The following is a 26,383-nucleotide window of genomic DNA, read 5'->3' as shown; positions in this document are numbered from 1 at the left end:
CTCCTCCCATTTGCGTGGAGCAGTATCGAAGTGCAAATGTCCTGAGTGGATGATAGAATTACACCCAAGGTATTCATTAAAGAAGGTTCTGTAGAAGAAGAGTCACATTAAAACTTCGCTCAAATAATCCCTGGAGGGGATTACTGGAGGAACACCTGCTCAAATGCTGTTCAACCAGCAAAATGGTGATCATGTCCACTAGACAATTAATTTGACAACTTTTTCAATAATTTATCTAGTGCGGGTGGTACTTCATCGGTAAGTGACAAAGTGTAAATTGTCAGTCTCATTTAATGTTGCTGCCACAAGCTCCCGTGGAGTGCTTTTGTATTAGCATCAGAGAAACCTATTCCCCTTGTGTGCCTGACTGCATGGACCTGGTGTACCTGAACAATACTTGCAATGGAAAACAGTATTTGTATTTCCCAGTTAGAGAGCTTGAATATTCTTACAGGTGCCTGCATTTCTTGAGTTCTTTTTCTGTTGAATCTAAACTACAAACTTTGTTTAAATGTTGTTCCCACAGAAGGAATGTAGTTTTTAAATGTTCCTCTGCATGTTCAGATTCCTGTCTAAGGAAGAAGCTTTGGGTAGGAAGAGAGGGCAAATTGGCTGTCTGATCAGATGCTTGGCTCACCTGGTCATCAGCTGTGACTTTCAGGACGCGACAAACAGTTGATATGAGGGCAAATTCACAGTGACTGGTGAAAAGGTGCTCTTGTGGTGGTCGCCTGGACCAGAAAGATTCAACCTTTTCTGTCTTTGTTTCGCTGTGCAGATAGCAGGGTGTGGGGCAGAGGGGCGGGCGGGGGCGAGGAGGAAGTGTTTTTTTCGTTAGTGGTAAGGGCAAAGGGAGGTGTACATTTCCTTTTCTAAAAGTGCAACGTACAAAGTGTCTCAGGGGTGTTTGTGTGTGTAGACAGGCATGTGGGACAAGTCAGTAAGTAATTGTCACTGGTGCAGCACCAGATAAGCACAATCAGTCACAAATCCCATACCTACCTTTTTTTTTCTCAGCTTGGCAGTGGAAAATCACACCTCAGCCTATTGCCTCATCAAACCTGAATCTGTGAGAAAGCCCTTATACAGTACCCAACCCAAAAAAGGTCAGTTCATAAATTGGTAAGCAACTCAGCTGTTTCAAAGATAGTAGAAATCTTAGGCTGCATATGGTTGTGGTTTCCTTCATCTGAAAAAGCAGATAAAAAAACTAGCAAAAGTACCAGGTAGGACAAAAAAGGTTGTTGAAAGTGTGGAGAAGTTTCACTGAGAGAAGACATAGCTAAGGTAGGGTGCCTTCTTTTGGAAAAGAGGCTGGTGAGGAGGTGTGATAGCTACAACCACTTCTGAAAGAGAGAAGATTTAGTTACTGCTCCTCAGAACATAAGGTCCAAGGGCTTCAGACGAACTTAACAGGTAGCTGATTTAAAACAAATTAATACAAATAATACATATGTGAACTGTCAAATTGTTTTGCTTGGAAAACTGTGAATGATGAACAGGGATTAGACAAATTCATGGCAGTCAAATCCATCAGGACTACTACACAAAAAAAGGCTGCCAAAACTGCCAGGCAGTAAAACCCTTACACTGCAGGTAGAAATGAAGCAATGATAAACCAAGGAAGCTACTACATGGAGGCTAATCAAGTACCTGGAAAAAAATTATTGAGGTAATTCAGACCTGGATTCCAAACTTATTAAGTATTTGGTGGTCAGGCTCATTGTAACTTCAGCTGCAATGTTCAGCTCCACATAGTTATTTAAACTTCTACCTTCGAAAAGGTGGGCTGTTGTTGTGTGTTGCCTTTTTTCTCTAGAATTTTCATTCAAACTTGTGTCTCATTAATGTAACTTTTTTTAAAGTCTCCAGGAGCTCATGACTGATCTATTAAATGTTCTGGAAAAATCTGTCAGAATTCCATGTCCACAAGAGGATGTGGGACTCACTTTCACACTCTCTGCTGTGCAGTATCATAGCTTCATGTACTAATATTACACCAAGTATTCGGCAACATAAACAAATAAGGGGATATTCTTACTGCATTCTTATGACCATTTGCTTCAAATGTAAATGCAAGCTTAATTTCTAGTATTTCCCAGCTTTTGCAGAGGCATTCTAAGGGGCTCAGTTTTAAACAAGATTGAACATGTTCACAGCTGAAATCTAAATGGGTTCTGCATCCCTGTTGAAATGTTCTACTTCAATGTTTGATCCTTAATGCAATCTACACTCTGCCCACAGCAAATGTTCCTCCCAGCTGCTGTTCTTCCCATTAACAGAAATGGGAAGAAGAATTAAGGTACTGCTCTAGCCAAACATGTTGAATCCAAGAGTTCTGTAGCTGCCATCCAATATGCAGTGGCCTGTAATAGACTGGGTAATTGCCTGCCCATATATTCAGAGCTCAGATTGCATGAAAGTAACATTTACTTTGTTAGAAACATTTTCTTGATCATTTAGTTCTTCTAATTTCCAGTTATTCAAATAGGGCTTCCTCCTCTTTTCGTTCTGGAAAACTTTCCCCAAAAATATAAGAAGTTCAGATTTTTTTTTCATTATTACTCAGTGTTTAGCCATAAGGGGAAGTTTCGTCATGGAGGGGAAGGAGAGCAAACAAAAGCCCTAGGATCAGGCCAGATTCAGCCCATTCACCTCTCTATTATGTCAGTCTGGTGAATTTCTAAATTTGAATTCCCTCCTGCTATTTGTCTATTTTGTCATACTCCGTTACTTGAACAAGTACTAGTAAAATTGAATGTCCTTCTATTTCCAAACACTGCAAATACGAAAAATAAACACCAAAAAAATCTCTCACAGATGAAGACAGTGATAAATAATTCTTACTCCTAGCTTTTTAGATAGAGAGTCATACTTGTACCAAACTATATAAATCTGAATAATTTTCGAGGCAAGCATCCCAATGCATCCTATTCAGTGGTACATGAAGAAACACGTGGAATTCATTCCAGTCACTACATGAAGCTCTGTCATGGGAGAGACTATATAACATTGTTCTGATAAACTGAGTAAAACTGGAGAACCAAAGAATAGGACAGGCTGATGATTCTCATCAGCTTGCCTCCTCAATCTAGATGGCTCTGGGGAGAAGTGGCTACAATTCACCTAAAATACCTGTGTACTGAAAATGTATTAATCCCTCCCTGGGAGTATGGGTGGATTCTTGTCTCCTCAGATTATTTTTCCTTTTGTTTTGTGTTTTATTGCAGCCATCTGACTACTACACTGACTAATACAGTGTATTAGGCAAGCAGACATTCATTTGAGTGTGTACTAAATTACCCAGTACAAGCTTGTCATTACAATTCATCACATTTCATCTTTTTCTGTTTCAGCAAAGCCTTATCTCTCAGCTTTCTGCCACAATCTTCTTTGAGGTGGGAAAGAAAGTCGTGAGAGAACACTCAATCCATGCAAAATTAAAAGTGAAAAATTAGACACACACATATACACACACACACACAAAATAAAAACCTCTGAAAGGTAACAGAAGCAATTTCCACAGGCTCTCTAATCTCCAAGCATCAACTGGTGTCTGGGAGAAATAAACAAGGACACTGCACTTCTGGAAGAGTCTTGTGGTACTATAACCACTCAGTAAGTTCAGCAAACCAGTATCCCTACCAGACTACATCAATACCAGTCTCTTTTGTGGGTGTTATTCTTCTCTATAGAAATAATTAATCATTCACAGGCCCAGAGCAAGCACAGGCAATCAGAACGGGTAAGATGGCCCAGTGGCTGTATCTCCCACAGGGGGATGTAGAACAAGGTTCAAAATCCTACTCCAGCATCCATTTAATTATTTATATACCCTAATAGACACTATTCATCTACTTTAATAGCACCAACAAGAGATCTCACTTGAAAAAGTCTTCTTCCAAAACCTATTAGCATCATGGTGAGAGTGTTCCACTATATACTGGAAAATAAATGCTTTTTTTATTCCTAAACTGTCTCAGAGACAGAAGCTCATTAGCAATTAGCCATTTTTGTGAGCAGAAGACTGGTCTCCCTTCCTCTTGGGTTTTCTCCCACCAACCAACCATAATTTTATTTCTATTTCGTTTACTTTCACGAAAGAAGGAAGCTGTTGCCTGCCACTGATATGGCAAAAAACGTGCGTCCCAGCTGGTGGGTTGCCTTGGCTCAGTTGATACCTTCTCAGTGATTTGTGGAGTACAGAAGGAAGCCAAGGACTATTGTAATTGGACTGTGAGGTCACCTGCAGCAGGCTCTGCGTGTGGAGCTGCTCAGCAGTCTGGCATCACCGTGTCTTGCCTACATCCACACGAAACAACCCCAAGAGGAAACATTCAAGACTTTAGAAGTTCAGGGTCAGGGTGGAGATACCAAGAGCTCAGGCCCCAGAACCGAGCTTGTGAAGGAGACTTTGTTACAAATCAGCTTAACTTGAGAAACAATTTTCTGACGATTACTGAGAGAACAGCTAACAGCAGAATAATTTGATTAGAGGCATGGAATTAGATGAAGGAGTGGCTTAAAATAAACTGCTTAGGTATTTTAAAGCTATGAGTAATAGGAAAGACTGGGAGAGTGCTCTGGATATTTTTTTGTTTGGATTTTCAAAGAAAGCATTCAAGAAGATTTTCCAATGATGGAGGCTGCGTGGAGGAGGAAGTCATGAGAGCACAAGTTTTTGGAGACGGTCAGAGGTAACAGACCCCAAAGAGCTGGTGGAGAAGAGTCTGTCTCATGGGAGACGGTGCTTGGTGGGGCATGGTTTAGGAACTGCCCTACAGACATGGGATGTGATTCCAGTGTGGAATAATATTTTTCTTAGTTTTAATGATGTTTTATGGTTGCTCTTTGCCTCAAGCAGAAATGAAACAACAACACCAGCAAACATTATCATCTGTCAGAAGACTTTGGGAGGCAGAAAATTGGTATCATGCTGTATGCTTGGGAAGGGCTTGCAGCAGTAACAAAACACTGGTTCACCTGTGAATTTAGACACCCTGAGTCTGAATTGATAGGGATCCACAATACCCTCATCTCTTTCTTGAACTGAATCTAAGTGCTTGGAAAAGCTGAGGCTTGGTTCTCATTCTGACTTTGAAATCAGAAGCCAGGAAGCAAACCCTTGTATGAATTCACTCACATCAAGCTGCCACGTGCATTAGGAACAATGGGCAAATGTATTTCCTGTACAAACTTACTCAAGTAAACCAGAACTATTACGATGATTTAGCTTGACTATTCAATAGGCTAAGTCTCATTCACCCCAAGTCAGGGACACAGAAAAGATGTCTTTGATCATGTGTCTTTGATCCTTCTTTACAAGCTGAAAAGGTGTGGCTAAGTTATCTTAAGGTGATTGAAAAGCTCAATGCAGTACATAGCTGTAATCTGCAAAAATGTTACTGTCTCTCTAATATCCAGTAGCTTTTGCATGGGCTTTCATTTCAGTACTATGAACGCCACTGGAAACCTGCAAGAAAAGTTAGATAGTGACGCTATCTGCGTCTGTCTGCACACAATCTGTGGTGGATGTGCCTCTTTGGAGTCCAATTATACGGTTTCCTTTATATTATATTAATTATGTTTATGTTCTATTAATTATTTTTATATTATGTTAACCATAAAGCAAAGTTTGAAAGTGTAGTACTCTATGCATTGTAGCCTAGACTGTACCCCAGCCCAAATATCAGCAGCTGACAAGTTTTTGAGCATAGTAGTCTGCAGCCTAACATAATTTTTGAGCTGCATCAGTTGCATTGCTTGAGCTAACAGGAGTGAAAAATGACGCTTTTTAGCCTACTGAAACATGATCTCTGAAGCAGGAACAGAGTTCAGAATAAAAGGATAGCCTTATCCTGAGGATTGCTTTTTCTGCCCAGCAAAATGATCAGGCACAATCCTGAATGGCTGTGAATGTTGTCATAGCTGTGGTATAGATGTGGTGCAGAATCTGCTTGCTCTTTGCTCTCCCCAGTGGGGTTTCTAGTCCCAAACTCAACCATACCCTTACACAGCCAGTGAAGCACAACACGCTTTATAGTGCTACAGTGCAGGGAAGCAAGGAAAGCTGCTGATTTATAGCTGACATGCACAGGACTGCCACGGATGAATAGGACTTCAATTAGGCACCCCTTGTCCAGCCAAGTCCACCTCTCTGTTACACAAAGCCGAACTGCTGCACTATCCCAAGACTGCATCTGAGCCTGTCTGGGCTGATGCTGATTGGTGATTACAGACCATTCAACCTCTGTCCACCAGCAGATATGCACTTTCCTGACTGTACTGTTCTGGGACATGATTTGCAATGAGCCTATTGGCTCAGCCCTCACAGGAGGAGGTGCTGAGCACCTACTGATCCTCTGACTTCTTGGGATTCAAAAATATTCATCACCACTGGGAATTACGCAACATTTGGCAAGCCCTAAAACAGGAAACACTAAATCAGATATATTTCTCTGTTATGTCTCTGCTAATAGCTGTGCATAATGTCAGGCCAAGCACAGGTTTGGTGTACAATTAACGACTCAAAACCACAGCTAGTTTTTAGAAACCCTTCACTGTAGAGCTGTCAGCTCTCTGCTCCCTCGATGGACTCAGAATTCATAATCAACAATAAAGACAGTGCTTCCAGTTCACAAGTTATCTCAAAGATTAAAAAACTTCACATTTCAGATTCTGTGACTAAGAAATTTTATTAGACACTTCAGAGCTGTATCTTCTAGAGGTTGCTTTCCACTTTGTCTAGAACAATGTGGGTAAGAACAGGCATGATGAAAGTTGCTTCTCTATTATGGCCAATCTATTCTGTAGGCCTCATTCGGCCTTGTGTATATGATCCTCATCACACTACCAGGTCTAAATGCTTAAAATGTTTTCTGACTCTGGACCACTTCTCTAGAACTGTGCAGACAACTCTGTTTTGTATTCTCTGCTTTCTCTTCTTCCATTCAGTCTCTGCCTCAACCCCATGAGAAGGAGAGCACGTCTACACAGAAATTAAAGACTGAGAAATACTTTTAACAAATTTAAATTATTTATTTAGTTATGGAGAAAAGCCCTGTAATCCTGCTGTTCATTACTGCACTTAATTTCCACTGCCCCTTGATCTATGGAGCAGCAGACAACAGACAGAGTGCCTAATCTCCTGAAAATCCAGGGATAACCAACACTTCCTCATGGACAGTTTGGAGATTGTTAAATGCCCATCTCAGACATTCAGCAGAACAAGAATTAAAACAATAAGCCTTCCCTCAATTTTTAGCTTCAGAAATAGCCTCATAAGCCACAGGCAGTAAGCATTAGGTCTTTCAGTTATCTTCCCAATAAAGCAAACAGTGTAAGTACGGCTCCTTCCCAAGTCACCAGCCTGCCTTCACCTACTGCTTTATTACTTTGGTCCTCATCCACTGAGGAAGCACTCAGAACTGAATATTGATTGATATTGGGAGAATCAGCTCACTGACAAAGAAATTCAGATTTTCAGATTAGGAGCAGAAAAGCCTCCACAAGTTTTGAAGAATTTTTCTATGTACATTTTTGTACGATTATGCTTACCTTTTCACCTACTTTCCAATGTTTCCCTTCAACACACCATACCAGTTTGTGGGTTGGATTGCTTTATCTTGAAGCTGTAGCAGATCTGAAAGGCCTAGTGCCTGTACTTGATGTTACTGAGGAGCTCCTTAACCCTCACTAGACACACAGCTGTGGTGTGCACTTGGAGAGAAGGAATGACTAATGGAATAGCTTCTCAGTAGTGCTGGGACCAACAGAAATGGGACCCCAGAGCAGATTGGACCACCAGAACAATTTTGAATCTTCTGAGTGTGGAACTTGGAGATTAGGAAACTGAAATCTGCTAAGATTAAACTAATCCAAACGCAGGTCACGTTTGATTTATTCAGCTAGACATACATACTTTTAAGCCAGGTTTCTCTCTACTAATCAGGCTTCATTAATCTCCAGGAAGGTCAGACTATTGTGAGCTTTTCACTGATTTCTTTTTGATGGTATAAATCCAAGAGAATGTAGAACAGGACAAAATACATTCAACAATTAAGGTTCAGCTCTTAGAGACGTTTTATGCAAATCGATAACCAAGTGCAATGAATTCTTTGTTGAATACATGTAAGTATTTGTAAAAATCAGATGCAGATTTGTAACCTTATGATCTAATTTGTGTACTGTACTGTATGCACTGTCACTGATACAACAAACCTCCTTTAGGTACTTTCACCAGAGTGCAACACAAGAGAATATGGGTTACTCCTTAAAAGAACCAAGAGAAACTTAGAAATCTCTGTGATAAAGTTAGTTGCTGGAAGGACTGTCTATGCCATGTAACATACTGTGCATGCAGGTTATCCTGCTGTGCTGTGCTGACATCAATGCCTCAGTTTGCAGTTTAGGTTAAAGATGAGAGTCTACAGATCAAAATCCTCACGTTTCCAGAACCAGACAGTCAGAACTGGAAGGTCAAAAGTTAAGCAAAAGGCTAAATGTTAATAAACACAGGGAGTCCACACACACCAGACAACCTCGTTCTGAAATACTCTCTTCCTGTTTAGATTGCATAGAAATATAACTCTGTGCAAATTAGCACTTCTCTCAGATAAGATAACACTCCTTTGAGAGCAAGGATACTATGTCAAGAGTTTGCTGTTCAGAGTCCCAATGTTCTTCCTAAGAGCTTCCAGAGATTTAAATCTTTCCAAACCTGTTCGTAGAATATAGGTATTTCATTAACCTTTGCTTGTTCTGCTGGAGATAAATTGCAACTCAGAAAGCTCCTCAGTTGAGGATTGGGTCATTATCTGGCCCATCCTGAGCTCTGCTACTGCCCAGGTTCATGGGTTTCATCATTGTGTGACCTGCTATGGCTCATTCCCACACCATAACACCACTTTACACTGGTGTCACCACTGTTTGCTAGAGCTGTAGAGCAGAGCCTGAAGCAATTCCAGGCAGCCTGGTAGATGTGACACACAGAGGTGCAAAAAAGGAAGAACCCAGAGAAATCTGAACTTGTCCTACCTACCAAGTGCGTAGCAGCCAGGAGATGAAGCCAAGATGAGCCCCAAAATCATGACACTGGGGAATTTCATGAGCCTCAACAATTATATGGTTCCTTCTTATGTGCTTTTCCTCTTCTGCCAAGTGCTTTGTTCAGTGCATTTGGGAAACTTTCCTCAGAAATAATCTAATAAAAACTTCATTCCTTGTTCTTCTCTTCCATTAGAGTGGTAGTCATCCAACTCCAAATTTTGGCCTTGGGGCATTTTTAGCCCCCACCCTCAGTCTTTAACTGCAATTCCTGTGGCAAAGTTTCAGATGCAGAATGGGCTACATTATTCAATTGATGGGCTTTGTCACTCATTTTCCCAAACAGCTTTTACAGTAACTGGTTTTACTTGCATAGTAAAAGGTAAAATAAAAGGTTGCATTTATAGCTCATTGCATCACCAACCACAGCAGCAGGCCCCATTAACAGCCACCTAGCTCAGGGAGAACTGCAGTACCAAATGCAAATCAGTTAAATGAGGACTGGCATCTAATGGTAGATAAAATTATTTGACATTGTCGAGGTCACAATTGCCTGTCTGTTTTTGAAAGATACTGCTATCAATTAAAAAGACGTAGAAGGTCAAGTGTAACATTTTAGGAAATACAAGGTTAAGGGAAGAACAAGAGGAGGTGATTTAGCTGCATGTTCCCTAGCTTATGACTTTCATAGATTATTCTTCCATTAACTCACAGAACAGATGAGAAAGAACAATACCTGTTTGTTTTCCCCTTACACCTGTCTCTCTCTACTGCATAGACTCCACAGGCTATAATACAGCTTCAAGTAAAGGAACTTGGCATGCTTCTGGTGGGACCAGGATTTTATAGACCTCTGTGGTGATGGGAGCAAAGTTTAGAGATTTCTCACTGGGAATGAGTCAGCTGTGGAAATCTTTTTCCCTAGACTCCTGAAGCTTGGTTTGAACCATTATCAGACAACAATGCCAATGTCATATTTCAAGTGCAGAACAACAGCTAACCTCCTATCAGGGAAATATAGCAGCTGCAAAAACAGAAAACCACCAAGTGAGACTAGAGTGCTTCTCACAAATAGGGAACCAGAAAATTATTCTCTTTTGTATTCCTCTTCTCAGTGTGAAATGGGAGGCTGAAAACCTGTCTGTAGATATATTTCCTTTGAATTAGATCAAAATTTAAGCTGCTTTACAGTGAGTATCACACAATATGCTTTCTGAGACAAGTCTTTGTCCGTATACTTTTCTTTTTTAGGTATGAAGATTCAAAATCATTCATGCAGTATATATTTAGTCTGCTTTGGGGGAAAAAACAGGACATGAGCAACAGAACAGTAGCTGTACCTGTGGATAATTTAGGCCCCTGGAAAAGAAAAAAAAAGAAAAAAAATGTTGTTCCCTTTTCAGACAGGCTTTGTGATGGGAACTGTCTGATTAGCTGATTTACATTCCTATCTGTAGCAACATGACTTAAACATTTTTCCTCTTATTTTGAGTTTGCTGGTATGTTTTATAGCTGTCTGGATCTCTGCTTAGATACTAATTGTTGAAGATGGGGACTGCTGAACTGCCTCAGCACTGTCCATTAGGTTTGGCTGCTGGGGGATCGGCTACCTTCTAGCAAATCTCTGGGGCCAGACCTAGTCTTCGGCGGCATCTTGAATTCATTCGCACTATGATGGAGCTCTGATCTTTTTAACAGGATGGCTGTTCCCAGGACAATGCTGATCACAGAGCCTGTGCTGATGTGTTCGAGACGTGTTGTGTGTGCTCAGCTCAGTGGGAACAAGCTGTCAGGGCACATTAGGCAGGATAATCAGCAGGACATAGTATGGATACTTTCAAGAGACACTACCCCAAAGCACATGGCCCTTATGTTTCTCCAGCTTACTTCAACCCAACCAGCTAAGCAAAAAAATTTAAAAATCACATGCAAATGCAATTAAAACAGGCAAAAGAAAACTCATTTCAAAAGTTCACACACAAACCAGAAACTAAACATAGTTTTTCACAAAAAGGAAAAGGTATCTGAGCTCTGCAGTATTTCACTATTACCATCGATTTTACCTGATCGGCTTTCAGGTACTCTGTTAATGGATGGCTACCTAGAATCCCAAGACAAAGAGTTGTAGATGTATCTCTCAGTGAAGGAATTGTTTTTTCCTGAACTCTTGCATTATTTATCCACATCACAAAACTCTGGAGTGTGAAAATACCAAACCTATAAATATCTGTAGTCTAATAAAGTGGGCACAGCTTCTCTTAGGAACACTTCCTTGAACTAGAATTGTTTCAACGCAAAGTGCACTGAGGACTTGTGATGGCACCTCTTCCCTTTTCCTTCAAAAAAGACCCGGAGACTCCTTTATGTAACAAATACTTCCATTTCACTCTAGTAAAGCAATCTGCTATGTATTGGCTTCTATTTTTCTATTACAATAACCAAAACAGCTGCATGAGGCAAAAGAAGGAATTGTTCTGGCTTTGTCTTTTTCAAAACAGATACAAAAAAAATCACTACAAAAATCATCCCTCAACGACTGATAAAAATAGAACCGCAATTTATGCTCCCAAACACTACCTTTATCTTAAGGCTCTTAAGGAGCATTTTCAGTAATAATGGCTGATTTAGATGGATTCCCAGGGTGCTGGATCATTGCCGATGACATTAATGGTTTAAGGCTCCCTGAATTTTGATTGATTGCTGTAATCTGCAGAAACTATTTCAGGACATAGATTTATTATTATTAAGGCTATAAAATGGTGTCAGGGTCAAAGCAAGCTGATGATTTGTGTTGTGATGCAAACATTACACAGGAGAATATGAAATCTTTTAATAAATGCGAAATTCAGGAGAGAACTGTGTTTCAGCTCCTTTGAAGAATCTGTGGGCAACCAATACAGATTACAGCAGCAGGGAGGGCATATTTAGGCTAAGGTTGTGATGCAAAAAATAACCTTCAACAACACACTGAGGCCATTGAGTGTTATTCCACTCAGTGACTGAGACCCTTCAAGGTATTTTACTAAGTTAAACCATGCCTACCTCCCCTTTCCCATTCTCTATCAATATAATCTGATCTGATACCATTGATTTCATCGAACATTTTGGACCTAAATTCATCTAATAGCACTCAGAATTTAAAAAAAAAATTAAAAAATTTTTTAAAAATGGTTAATTTTCCCCCATAGAAAATGAATCTGGAGACCAATGGGGTTTTTCCTAACCTCATGTGTGCTCTCAATCAGAATCATAGAATACTTTGGCTGGAATCAGAGCAGCTGTTTTCTTGTACAAAGGAGAAACAGGAAAGTAGCAAAGTAATTCACAGCATTGCATGGAAGCGATGCAAAAATATAATTTTTTTCTTTTTCCCTTGTAACAATACAGCCAAAAAGAATGGGAGAAAGGCATATGCTCAAAAATGAAGTGTCACATGGATGTTTTGCCTTAGCCCAGCCTGCATGCTGATGGGTTAATGGGTTATTTATACAAGTGAACAGCTTCAGGCAAAGGTTTCTTTTCTGCAGTTGAGAGGACATCTACTGAAGAATGACGAGATGCACAAAATCTGATAATTCATTTATTTTGTTGGCTCTGATCAATTGATGACTTGGATAAGAGACTACCAGTAAACTTCAAAAACCATGTTGATTATTTCAGACTGGCACAGTTTAACTTCCTTGTGACCTACTACCTCTCAAACTATTGCAATCTTGTTTTAACTTGTTATGTTATTATTGCACAGTCCAACATGATCAACAAGATGCAAAACCAGAAGGAAAAAGCCATCTTGGTCCCTATAAGCTTTCAAAAACTATTTAAAAGTAGAAAGAAATAAAGAAAAATTGCACAGGAAAAATAAGTAAAGTTCTTGGGCTTTCCAGTAGCTATGCTGTTCCACAGTAGATTGTAGTCTTATGTAAATATTTGTAACTGCTTTGTTTTATGTCGTTAGGCAGTGTTCACTGGAGCTGAGACAGGCTAGTGGAGGAGTAGGAGAGCAGAGAAGCAGGCAGGGCAAGGAGCAAACAGCTGCTACAACGGGATATAAGTGTGACCAAAAGCCAGTGTCTGTACAGCATGTAAGCAGACTCTTAGAAAGTACTGCCAGCATACAAGGTTTAGTAAACGGTCATGTTAGGAGACTGCAAAGGCTTCTCCTGTTCCTGGAAATTTGGCTGCTGAGCAAGAAACCCTGTGAGATTAAACTGTGTTTGATAATGGAGGTCACAGAAGTGGAACAGAGAGAGGAAAGGAGGGGAACTCATGTCTGGGTGGGACTTACAGGAACCTTTTGCACTAGTTCCCTCAGTTCAGATGTCACAAGAACTGGGAGCCTGTCAAAAATGGCCATAAGTACTCTCAACCCCTGATGACCCCAAAAACGTTATACAAAAGCAATGGATTTGGAGAAAGAATACGGTTTGATGAATAGGTAAACTTTCAAGAGGCTATTTGTAATCATAAAATTCTTCTGAGCAAAATGTTTTCCAGCCATCTTGGTTAATATAATAGCTCTTGTATCATCTGTAAGAGTCTGTTTTAAGGGTATCTTTCATGCCCTGAAAGCACTCAAAATTAGCTGCTCCACCTAAAGACAATGAAAACTTTATTTGGGCCAAACCCTACATACATGGTGCTAAATCCCTTCAATGTTCTGTAATATCACTGGAGTCAGTCTGGAGTGCCTGGCAGGATAAAGCTCAGCAGTACCTGAAGTTGACAACCAGTTAGTGTGTGGGAGCTCAGTCCTGCATCTTTGGCCACATCTGGGAGTCCTGCCCATAAAATCTTCTACAGAGTGGAGAACTAACACCACTGGAACTCCCTTTAGTGAGAATGTTTCCCAGAAAATGCTGTCATCCCTATAACCACTGCTAAAAATACTTGGACAGGATTTGCTAGCAGTCTGGGTTGGAGAGCTAAGGGAACAGCTTTAATGCCTTTGGAGAAGCTTCCTCTGTGACAAGCAACGTGTTCCCATTCTTCAGAACAAGCAAGCTTCATACCCCATGTAGATGATAATGCCAAATCATTCTGTTACTGCAGTTAATGAGAGGGAATAAACACTGCATCAAAACTGAACAGTGGATCATGTAAGTAGTTGGTGTTTTTGCCCTTTTCTCACTTTCTTCATGGTTTCCAAATCTCTCTTGATGTCTCCCAGTGTGTCCAAGCTCTGTAGTACTCTTTGGTGTACTTTTGGGGCAATGGAAGGAAAGGACCAGGGCCCTTTGTGCATAGTGGCTGAAGGACCACTGAGGAGTTTTTCATTTAAAGCTGTGTCCTTTGTCAGCCAGTCTTCGCACACCTGGCCTTTTATAAGTTGTTTTCAACAGGAAAAAGGAAAGCGGCAGAAAAGGGGAGGCAAGCCTGAAAGACACAGAAAATAATCCAGTGAAATTGGAGTGTAAAAAGATAAACCAATTGATAAAACAGTTTTTCTGTGAAGGCATTTGAAAACAATTATTTCTGCTTATTCAAGTGGTAAAGTGTGAGGAGTAGAAATATTACCAAGTGCTAAGCTTGAATTTTGGACTGTTTTTCTAAGGCAACAAAGACTATGTTATTGATCTGCTGTCTCTCCAGTATATTTTGAATAGATTGGTTGGTTTCCACCACATTTAAGAAGGGCAGAGAGATAGACTTAGCTGATTTTGTGTCGTGTTTTTTTCAGGAGAGACCCTTGTTATACTGAGAGTGATATTCACTCTTTCTTTAAACCATAAAAAATACATATGGATGTACGTGTGTGTGATTTTCTAGTTAAGTATGTGTAGAGTTATATATAAAAATTGTATAACTTTAAACTAGCTATGCAAATGTAACCTACATTTATAATTACAAGTACATAACTCTACAGCTACATATAAATAAATATATACATGTGCTCGGGTTTTTTGTATAAACTCAAAGATTAGCCTGGTATATGTTCTGACCTGATAAATGTTAAAACATTTCCAAAGGTTCCGGGTAGCTGCAGGACTGGCTTGAAGTTCCTAGAAGCTTGGTTATTCCTTTTCTCTGTTCTCGGATGCTATGCTGAAGCAATACAGACCATACTGGTGTTTTTCACTCACTGTCTTCCTTTTTAACATGTTATGGGGCCATGATAATTTCTGCATCTGAACAAGCAAAACTTTGGCTGGTTAAATCCCCCCACTTTACTATTCATTGACCCCTCTGCATTACAGCTAGAAGAAGGGATCTGCTTATGGCTGCAGATGAACTTGGTAGCAGAGCATTGAACAGACGCCAGACCTTTTGAGTCACAACCCAACTAAATAGCTATTTTGGCAATTTAGCTCAATGCAAAAGCTATTCAGCATTGCTGATAAGATTCCTGAAGAATGTTTGGAAGTAAAAGGTAATATTTGAAAAACTGAAGTGCATTTCCAAGGTTACATTCTCAACCTCACAGGCAGGAAAGACGAAGCAAGAAGGTTGTGGCTATAGGTTTGAGAATCAGTGCTTAGGTTTGAGAATCCTCTAAGAAAGGAACTTGTCCTTAGCTCCCAAAACCATGCATATGGCGTGAATGCAGGGTGACCTGGTGGGCCAAGAGCAGACTCCCTCTGAGGCACAGGACCCACTGTAAGACACCGCTTGCCTGAAGGACTGTCTCCGAGCTGTGCACAGCAAAGAAGCTCACATTACCCTAAAATGTCAAGCAGTTACTGATCTGAAGGTAAGCATCGCGTCTGTGCATTAAGTAAGACCAAGGTGGAAGCGAAGTCCTAAAGGTGGACATCAGCTTTCCTCCCTGCGTTTTCTGGAACCCTGCATCTTTCTCCTACGGCAGCTGAGGGACAAGTGACCCGCAAAGAACCGCTGGTCTGTAAAACAAAGATTTAACAGGAAGCTGGGCATAGAATAAGGAGAGGAGAGGAGAGGATAGGAAGCAAAGGGGCTATCATTAGTCACCTATCCTCATCTCTCATATGCAAATAATCTTTGGTACCAAATCCAAAATATTCTGATAAGGAAGCTGAAAATCCTGTCACTGTTGATGATGGGACCTACATAGTAAAGGAGTTATTCTCTGTGGGCTACAGGAACAAAGGAAACACATCTGCAGCAGAGCTGTGGTGATGGAGAGAGGACTAATACGACCTACACAGGTTGCAAGGACATTCGGAGATCCTGAAGGACAATCCAGATATTAAGAGGTGTTTCTGGGTGAGTTGCGTCCCCACAGAAGTACAGAGAGGCCTAGCAGGCCCAGAGCAGATGACCATGGCAATCAGACCAAGAGCAGAGTTTTGTCCTCCCTCTCTGAGAAGAAGCAAACTGCTCTGGGTTCCTTGGCTTACATGTAAAAAGTCTGTCAGGCTTGCTGTGATCTCACTTTGGTGAAAAGTGCTTTCCCAAACAGTTCAAAGAGAAGCTGAATTTTAACACTGCATTTTTTTTTCTGTATTTTAAGATAAATAATATACATTAGCCAGTGTGTAACACACCTCCTGCTTTCCTTTGCTGAAGCAGAAAGACACCATCATTCAAAAGCTCTCTACAGTTCAGATCAACCTTGCCAAAACATCTTAACTCTATGGATAAATGTACATCTGCTTTACCTGGTCTAAACTCAGGCTTTTCCAAATGAAGTTCAAGAAGAACTGAACTGGCTCTATTCATGCCAAAATGAAGCACAGACTTTTTAATTGCACATGTAAACAATTAACAAGGTTTCTAGTAAAAGTTCAGTGGGAGTCATGCGTTGTTTCCGAGTCACATCTGAATTATTTCTTTGTGTAATTTAATCTGTGACAAGTGCCCTTGGGCAGGAAGCCATTGTAAGCAAGTTAACTAGTTTACCTTGTTCCTTTATCAAAATGCCTTACCTAAGTAACCAGTTCTGCATTTACCTGAGAAATCTCTGAAGAAATCCAAAATGGGCTACAAGAATAAAGAGACTTGCTAATCATCCAGGTGGAATAAAGAATTCACATCTAAAACTTATCCAATTAAGTTAGCTTGTCTGCTTCCAGAACATCCACAAGCAGACCAGAATCCTCCCTCATTTACTCTTTATTTGCATTTGCCAATTGTTCCAAGACTGATTATACTCTATGACCTCTATCCCTCCTCATCCTGTCAGCAGGACTTCTTTAAATTGCTCTTTTTTTCCCCAAGAGTCTCTCCTCATCCCTTGTCCTCAGCAACTTCTCTTTGCGCATTGAAATCTCAGTCTCCTTTTCTAATCTCCTTCAGTATCTGGCTGCCACTGGTCTCAGAGCATTTTTTCCCTGTTTTCTGAATGAATGTTCCATAGTGAGAGCAGAAGAGAGTCTGAAGTAACTCTGAAGCAGCTGTAATGAAGAATTACAGCATCTTATAAAATGTTTGTTTAAGGCCACACAGGCTTCTTTTTCAGGGTCTTTCCTGAGAGCAAGCTCTGTTTTACTGGGTAAAGTCCTGACAGTTTGTGTCTCTCTCTTCCTTCTCTATAAGACCAGATGGCTTCCTGGAGGATACACTTCATTTAGGAGAGTGTCACCAGAAGTTTTCTGACTGATTTATCCTGCAAAATTATGCCCACAGGCAAACTTCTGAGCCCGGACAAACTTCTGCAACAGTCCATCCATGCAGAAGTGTCTCCTCATGCATATGCAGAATGACTTCCATGCAACGATGACAGCAAAAATCTCTAGAAACCTTTTCCTTACTTTTTTCCAAATGTCAGTTTCATCTATTTGAAGTACTCCAGCTGTATGTTAGAGATTGCTCTGGAATTTTCTGTCATCACTTCTGTCAGTAACACAAAATAAACAAATGTGTGTGAATCCATCACCGCCATTTCGTCTCATCACTCTGCCAAAGAAAGGAGGAAGTTCACAGAATCACAGAATGTCAGGGATTGGAAGGGACTTCAAAAGATCATCTAGTCCAATCTCCCCGCTGGAGCAGGAACACCCAGATGAGGTTACACAGGAATGTGCCCAGGCGGGTTTTGAATGTCTGCAGAGAAGGAGACTCCACAACCTCTCTGGGCAGCCTGTTCCAGTGTCTGTCACCCTCACCATGAAGAAGTTTCTTCTCATATTTAAGTGGAACCTCCGGTGTTCCAGTTGGTACCCATTGCCCCTTGTCCTATCATTGGTTGTCACTGAGAAGAGCCTGGCTCCATCCTCGTGACACTCACCCTTTACATATTTATAAGCATTAATGCAGTCACCCCTCAGTCTCCTCTTCTCCAAGCTAAAGAGACCCAGCTCCCTCAGCCTTTCCTCATACGGGAGATGCTCCCCTCCCTTAATCATCTTTGTTGCCCTGTGCTGGACTCTCTCCAGCAGTTCCCTGTCCTTCTTGAATTGAGGGGCCCAGAACTGGACACAATATTCCAGGTGTGGTCTCACCAGGGCAGAGTAGAGGGGAAGGAGAAGCTCTCTCGACCTACTGACCACCCCCCTTCTAATACAGCCCAGGATGCCATTGGCCTTCCTGGCCACAAGGGCACAGTGCTGGCTCATGGTCATCCTGCTGTCCACCAGAACCCCCAGGTCCCTTTCCCTATTCTGCTCTCTAACAGGTCATTCCTCAACTTGTACTGGAACGTGGGGTTGTTCCTGCCCAGATGCAAGACTCTACACTTGCTCTTCTTATATTTCATTAAATTTTTCCCTGCCCAACTCTTCAGCCTGTCCAGGTCTCTGGATGGCAGCACAGCCTTCTGGCGTGTCAGCCACTCCTCCCAGCTTGGTGTCATCAGCAAACTTGCTGACAGTGCACTCTATTCCCTCATCTAAGTCACTGATGAATACATTGAATAGTACTGGCCCCAGTACTGACCCCTGAGGCACTCCACTAGATACAGGCATCCAAATGTCTGACCCATTGACCATGACTCTCTGGCTTCTTTCCTTCAGCCAGTTCACAGTCCACCTCACTACTCGATCATCCAGACCACACTTCCTCAGTTTAGCTGAGAGGATGCTGTGGGAGACTGTGTCAAATGCCTTGCTGAAACCAAGATAGACCATATCCACTGTTCTACCATCGTCTATCCACCCACCCCTCCTCTTCCCCTTGTGAGGAAGCTGTAGCCTTCCCTTAGTCTCCTGTACTCCAGGCTGAACAAACCCAGTGACATTAGCTGCTCCTAATACGGCTTCCCCTGCAAACCCATCACCAACTTCCTAGCCCTTTTCTGGACACTCTCCACTAGCTTTATATCTTGTCATCCTGTGTTGCCCAGACCTGCACACAGTGCTCCAGGTGAGGCCGCACCAGTGCAGAGCAGAGCGGGACAATCACCTCCCTGCCGGGCTGGCAATGCTGTGCTGGATGCACCCAGGACACAGTTGCCCTCTTGGCTGCCAGGACACACTGTTGGCTCATGGTCAGCTTGTTGTCAACCAAAACACCCAGATCCCTCTCCACAGAGCTGATCTCCAGGTTGGTGATTGTCCTGTTCTCCAATTTGTCCAGATCCCTTTGCAGGGCCTCTCTGCCCTCGAGAGTGTCAACAGCTCCTTCCAATTTTGTGTCATGGGAGGTGCTCAAGCTTACTACCTCCCATAGATTTGTTGATGCACATATAAGTTTTCATTTAAGACAAATAAAACAAATACCTACAGGAAAAACATTTTATTCCCATTAAGCGGTAGTACTGTTCAGAATTAATAGTATCATTCTTTGCAATGCTTGTATCACCCCAGAAAGCAAATAGAACCATATGGCATCTGGCATATGAAATCAGTGCTGCATGCTTGGCCCAGTGGAAACACGGAAGTGCACAGGTGATGCAAGGGTGAATGGATAAACAAATAGACAAACAGACTTATTTTCAATGTGTCTGAGACCTGTTTTAAGACTGTGGTGTTCATATGTACCTGTTCTAATGCATTTGTTCCATAGGGCCACAAGGCAAAGTTGGGTGCAACTGACAACCAGGCTGAAGAGACCTATCGAGCAATGCAATATAGTTCATCATGGTCTGAACACTAGGAAAGAAGACATCTGGCTAGTTGGTGAAGATTCATAGTGGTGAGAGATCCACCATCAGACATCTGTCAGATTTTGAATTTCTGTGCTTAAAATGCACCCAACCTGAAAGTGGGGTCTATTAGTGAGAACTATTACATACACTTTTGTAACTGTCCCCTGTCCCATTCTACTGCAATTTTTTTTCTGCTCTGTTTCCATGGAAATGGGAGTGAGAGGATCAGACATATGATAGAAGCAATTGTTTTAAAGGTCCTTGAAAGGCTTTGCTATTCCCTGACCTAATTTTTTTCTGAGAATGGAAGTGAGAATGAAAGCTAGACACTTTTTGTTATCTTTGGTGGTATTTGATTTGGGTCTATAATCCCAGAAAGTCAGGAAATGCCATTTTCCTTCCTTTTGCCCCTGGAAGAAGACTGTTCTTGGGGGAAAGTGACATAATGGGCAGCCCTGGGGTCTACTCCTGAACACATTAGCACGGTCCTCTCATGTCACATGCCATGTGATATGGCTATGCAGTGCCTAAAAGGCCCAGCCTGAAACAAAGGCTCTACATACCTGGCAATGGAGCTTCAAATCTAAAAAGTGTATTTTTCCAGTATGAAGTGGGAGGACTATTTTCCTTGGGGATGTTTTGAGGATAACTACAGTTGTGTTTGGAAAGTACTTTCAGATCCGCTACTTGAAACTGCTCTAGATAGACAGTATTTGCCTTGTTGCTACTACTAAGCAGAGGTAAGATAAAAGTATTAGACTGCTCTCTTTTGATGATTTTCTCCCATTTTATTGTCATGCTGCTAGCTTCCATTTCCATGGAAACAGAGCAGAGAGGCCATTTGTAGCAATATGCAAGCTATGGTTGGGAATGACACACGTAGATTTTAGCTGCTGGATGTCGACCAATAGCTACAAAAATGAAGGCACAGTACAAGACAAATGACAACAGGGAAAGGGATGGACAAAGGAAAGGAAACCCAAAGATATCAAAGCTGATGAAGACTCCTTCCTCGTAAAGGTTATGGACATTGTGTGTCTTCCCTCTTTGTTATTACCTTCAGTTTCCAGGGCTATACTTAGACTTGGCCTCCTTGCTATTATTTCTGTTATCATTAGGTGATATTTTGTTGCCATGGTGCCTGAAGGCCCCAGAAAATCTGAGTCCCTCCTGTGCTAGAACCATGCAAACTTGGAGCAAGAGATAATTCCATAGTGGGAAGGAGAAAAAAGTGCTGGAAAGGTAAAATGATCTGGCTGTCGTCACACATACAGGCCAGCGACAGAGCCGAAGGTGCTCTCTTATCTGGAGCTTGTTGCAGAGCTTCTCCCAGTTTGCTCACTGCTTGCGGTGCCAGGGCTGAGGGAGACGTCTTTGCCACCTCTTCCTCCAGTGCTTTCTGTGCTCCTTCTGAACCTGAGATTTCCTTCCAGATACTGCCTCTCCTGCCTGCATATTAATTTTGAGTTGCTCTTCTGAACACCATGCCTACAGCAGCCTACAGACCACTTCTTCACTAGCTCTTTTACCTATACTACTGTGTTCCTCCACACAGCACTGCTCAGACTTCTCTGTCAAAGCCAGTGTGAAAGAGCCATCTTTCCCTCTCCCCAGTGCATACTAAACCTCACCTGTCTGCCCGAGCCACCTATAGTCCTTCAGAGACAAGATTTTCCTGTGAATTTATTTTTTCTTGGAAGCTGCTGGTCAAACTGTTCCTTCTCTTGAAAGTAGTGAGGCGTTGTAATAGCAGGGCAATTCTCTGATCTCCAACTCACAGTTATGGATTTCACCTTTGAATTGCTCAGCCTGATAACACTCCACCTTTCCACTGAATCCTGAAATCAGTCATCCTCTTTGCTATCAGAGAGGTTGTCTGGGTTTTCTTCTTTGCTATCAAGTATCCTAATTAGGGGCCATAAGTCTCCTAAGGACACCACTATTTCTGAGTGGAAATTTATGGTGGAATTATTACATTTCAATTACTTCATTTTAAATGAGGTCTGTCTAAAATTTATGATATCAAACAAACTTTTATTGTTCACAAGGCAACAGGATCATAACCTTATTGGAAAATACTGATAAGTGAGGAAGGTATTTGACACTGGTTGCACTGGGTCACTAAGATATACAACCTGTAACTCACCTGCATTGCAGGAAGCACAGTGCTGTTGCAGGGAGAGGGGACACAGGATGAACAACCCAAAGGCAAGTCTCCTAAGGCAGAACCAAACTTATCTTTCTGATGATGTGGGAAAGGACTATATGTGGGTCAAACAGAAGGAAGGACTTGTGCTTTGGAGATTTCAGTATATATGCTAAAGTCTTGATCAGGCCGAAGAGATATGAGCTATGAATTATTCTACTACCACAGCTGACTACAGCCTCTGCTCCAAAAGCACGGGAATAGCAGGACAAGGGGCATTACTGTGAAGGCCACTTTTCTTGTGAAAGTTGCATTAAAGTCTGTGTTTTTGGAGGAACTGCAATCAGTGTGCTCGTTTAGCATTTCTGTTTGAATACTCTCCAAGCTAAGTAAGATCCAAATAATGTGTGTATGTGTCCCTGCCCTTGTTTCTTCATTGAAATTCATTGTACTTTCAGGGTCTATGTATGACCCTTTTCAGCCTAAGAATGAGAAGACTGAAGCGCCCTAAGTATACAGCCCAACCCAAAAGCTTATTGTTCTGTAACTGCTTGAACAGGTAAGTATCCAGTCTTTCTCTGGGTGTCAAGGAAGGTTTAGTTTTCATAATATTGGGGCAGATGGCATAAAAGCTCCTAAAAGCAGGTAAGCTAAGAACCTCACGCATCAGTGTGTCACATTAAAGAATTAATTTGGTTTATCACAAAACAATTCTAGTAGGTTAGATTTTTTCTTTTTTGTGTGCATGTGTGTTTGTGTATTTTATTTATTTAGTGCACCAGGGCTCCTTTAATCATTTGATCTTCTTTATATACTTTCCAATAAGAAGAGAAGCTCAGAGACTTTTAGGACATTTTATACTACAGGGAGAATAAATAAAGGGCTGTGAATTCATTTTATGATACAGCACTATTCTCTTCATACCTTGAAACTCAACAGAGCAACAGCTCTTTTCTCTCTGTTAGCCTCTTCTTCCATCTTCAGCCTACCATAAATCCCTTCATTGCTTCACAGCTGAAGTGTACCCTGCTGGAATGTTGTCTCCACCCTGGAGCACCTAAAAGCTGATAAGGAATTACAGCTAAGTACCAACAAGAAGTGTTATCACTGGAGTACAAGCTGTCCCAAAATCATTCCTGCAGAAAAAAACTCAGGTTTAAACATGAAAAAGGAAAATAAAACAGAAGGCATGGAAAACATTATTAGATTCAGACATCCTCCAAATGTTCCCCACATCCCCAAATGGATGTGTCAACAGCAGGGAGATGTCTCAGTTCTGCCTTTGCAGCAGCTAAATTCCTTCCCACACCCCAGGCGGACCAACCTCTACATCCACTTGTCAGCCCTCAGTGCTTCCCAGTCCCTCCAGAAATCAGGTTTGCACAACGTCAGGGACTCCCAGACATGTGTCAGGCATCCCTGGCACTGCAGAAGCCCTTTCCATGTGGGAGCAACCATACCAAAAGCACATCAGAGGATATGTTTCCCCTTCTTCCAGATTTCAGCACATTAACAGAGCCAGGCATCAGGGAAGTGCTGAGAGAAATCAGAGTCACCACATGTAAGTCAAACCCATTCCAGCCATAGCTGACGGAAAATACCTACGAGCACCATTACTGACAGAGACTGTCAACACTGCCATGAAGAGTGTCTCACTGGTTCTCCTAAACCAGACCTTGTCATGTACTGGGAACACTTTTTGGATCTGACTGATCCTGCATATTATGCTTGGCTCCAAAGCACTTCTGAGTAACAGGATTATGAAGTAAACAGATAAATATTTTCTTTTCAATCTTTTGACCACCAGGCAAGCCCCTGAGACTAATTCATGATGTTGCAACATGTTTGGTAACACTTACAGATTAGCATCTACATATAGTCTAGAAAAAAAATCAGTGTTTTCTCAGGAGATTTGATACCCATCTTAGTTCAGAAATTCTTTGTGTGGCTGGAGAAAAAACTTTTGATAGAGATTAGTTCTGATTAGCACCAAAATAATGGGAAGGGAGTGAACTCTGAGCAAAGATGAAATTGAATAAAAAATACCTCAGTAACAAACCCTGTATAAGAGCAAATAACCTCATGGTGTGTCTCTACATCAAAGGAGTTTGCTCCTGCAGCATCCAATAGATTACTATTCAGCAGGGTGTCTGGTTCCTCCAGGCTGTTTTGCCTGAGCTAAAGACTGGGCATTAACTGAGCATTAGATTCAGCAGAAGAGCTGTGAGCACTGAGTGCTTCACTTCTAATAGCAACCCCAAATGCATTTAACACCCAGCATCTGGAAGCAGGCAAACAGAAACTATCCTAGGGTAGCATACAAGAGACTTTTATTCCACTTCTTCACTGTCTCACCATGTAGTGGATGTGCCACAGGGTGGCGAAGCAAAAGGTTCATGGAAATGTAGATGACTTAATCATTTTGTGTATGCCTAATGTAGATGACTTCATCCTGCAAAATAACTGAAGCCAGCAGAAAATTTTAGCTAGAAGAAGAGGCTCCTGAATACAGTCATTACAAGACAAATGACATTTGACAGATAAGTTATTTATTTTGTGCTTCCTTAAAAATCTTTTCCCTTATAGTCCCCAGACTTTCCATGGAAGAACCTAGTGGCAAGCAGAAGTAGTAAGAGGAAAGAAAACCCTTCCATCAGGAATGTTTTACTTTCTTGGAGTTATTTTCCACCAATTGTTCCTAGAGTACAAAGATACAGTATTGCATTCTTTCTACTAGCTTGGGACCTTGGCTAAGTCTCTTTCTTTTAGACCACAGAAATCACCAGGGCTCACATGTACATGCGTGAATAAAAGGCATTATTTGCAATCAAGCCATGTCCAAATATTTTCCTCCTTAGCACACTCAATGAGAAACGAAAGCAAAACACGAAGAAGAGAGTGTGCCCCAGAAACTGAAAAGACATTGCTGTTAATTCACATGCCAGTGGATCCTCAGACTACAGCCTCTCACAGCCAGATCAGTTGTGATGGCTCTTATTATGGCCTCTTCTGCATAGTGAATCTAACCTCTGAGGAGCTTATACACCCTGGAAATGAACATCACCTCTTTGTGGCAGAAGGAGGGGAAACGGTGATCCTCTTGTCATCTTCTCATTCCTTGCCTGCTTCTGATCTGAATAGATAAATGTGTAGACAGATTTGCACAGTACCCAGAGAGAGGTCAGGCACAGTTTATTGCATAGAGCCAGAAAGAGCTGCTTGCAGCTCCCCAGATTGTAGGGTGGCTCCATGATCTGCTCCCACCGAGTACAAGATAACTGTCCTAATTTTTTTCTCTAGGAGGCCTAGGGAGCTCCTATGAATTTCAAAGACCTGAAACTCTCTCTCTCTCCAAAATAACAGAGAAGAGGAAGATAAACGATAATGGGAAAGAAAGAGAAACCCCAAAGACTAAATAAAAGGCAAATGGCCAGCTTACAAAGCCCAAAGCTACCTTTCTTTGCTGTGAAAATCAGGTGTCTATCACGACCCAGTTACACAGACATTAGCATAGTTCTGGCCAGCTCATCCAATGAAAACACCCATGTCCCTGAAGTATCCCACATCTCCTCTCTCTCTCTCCAGAAAGTGCTGCGGTTCCCTGGTACTGTCCCATATGCCAATACCTCCCTGAAGGCCAAACTGCCTCTGTCACACCTCCTTAGCCACTTTGTCCCAGCATGCTTACCCCTAATGCTTACAGTGCAGCTGGCAACGGAATGAGAAAAAAAGTTGGATCCTCTTCAGGATTTTGAATCATTCCAGCTTTCCATCAGACACACATCTCTCATAATTTTTTTTTAATTGAATGAATTATCTGAAATGTTTCCTACAGTAGATTTCCAAGTTTAAATATTTTAAAATTTACTAAACTTGTTTCTATTTGAAGAACTGCATCCTTGCATTATTAAAATCTTCCTATTTCTCTACTAATTTCTCTTTATTTTCTCATTCAGGTCATGGATTTGGGATTGTTTTCTTTACTTCTCTGAACATTCTTTGTTTTAAATCTGACTCAAATTTAGAACTTAGGGAAAGAAACATGATTATGATATGTGTTTCATATTCTGTGCAGCCCTTCTCAAAGTTTATGAAAGAACTTGGTTAGTCAAATCTTGGTATTTGTCAGGAGTTAGCACACTATTGATCTGACTTATGGCAGGTTCTGGAAGCTCATTTATAGGGAGGAAGATTTGACCACTGTATTTATTCTCTAAGACCCCTCATGAAAAGCTTTTATCTGAAACAGTAAA

The 26,383-nt window shown here is 41.4% G+C and overlaps 1 long non-coding RNA gene across 3 annotated transcripts; it reads left to right on the top strand.

Moving 5' to 3' along the window:
• LOC135577449 (uncharacterized) lies at positions 1-26,383 on the top strand. Of its 3 annotated transcripts, none has more exons than XR_010469246.1 (4): positions 1-258; positions 1,018-1,106; positions 16,101-16,224; positions 19,903-26,383. It is a non-coding gene; the product is annotated as an uncharacterized LOC135577449 (long non-coding RNA). The 3 variants fall into 3 exon arrangements; XR_010469248.1 differs by lacking the exon at positions 19,903-26,383 and adding an exon at positions 17,587-17,841; XR_010469247.1 differs by lacking the exon at positions 19,903-26,383 and adding an exon at positions 17,497-17,841.

This window comes from Columba livia, chromosome Z (genome assembly GCF_036013475.1).
Source record: "Columba livia isolate bColLiv1 breed racing homer chromosome Z, bColLiv1.pat.W.v2, whole genome shotgun sequence".
NCBI classification, from domain to species: Eukaryota; Metazoa; Chordata; class Aves; order Columbiformes; family Columbidae; genus Columba; species Columba livia.
Note: the sequence above shows the minus strand (reverse complement) of the source record. Positions and strands in the feature narration are given on the sequence as shown.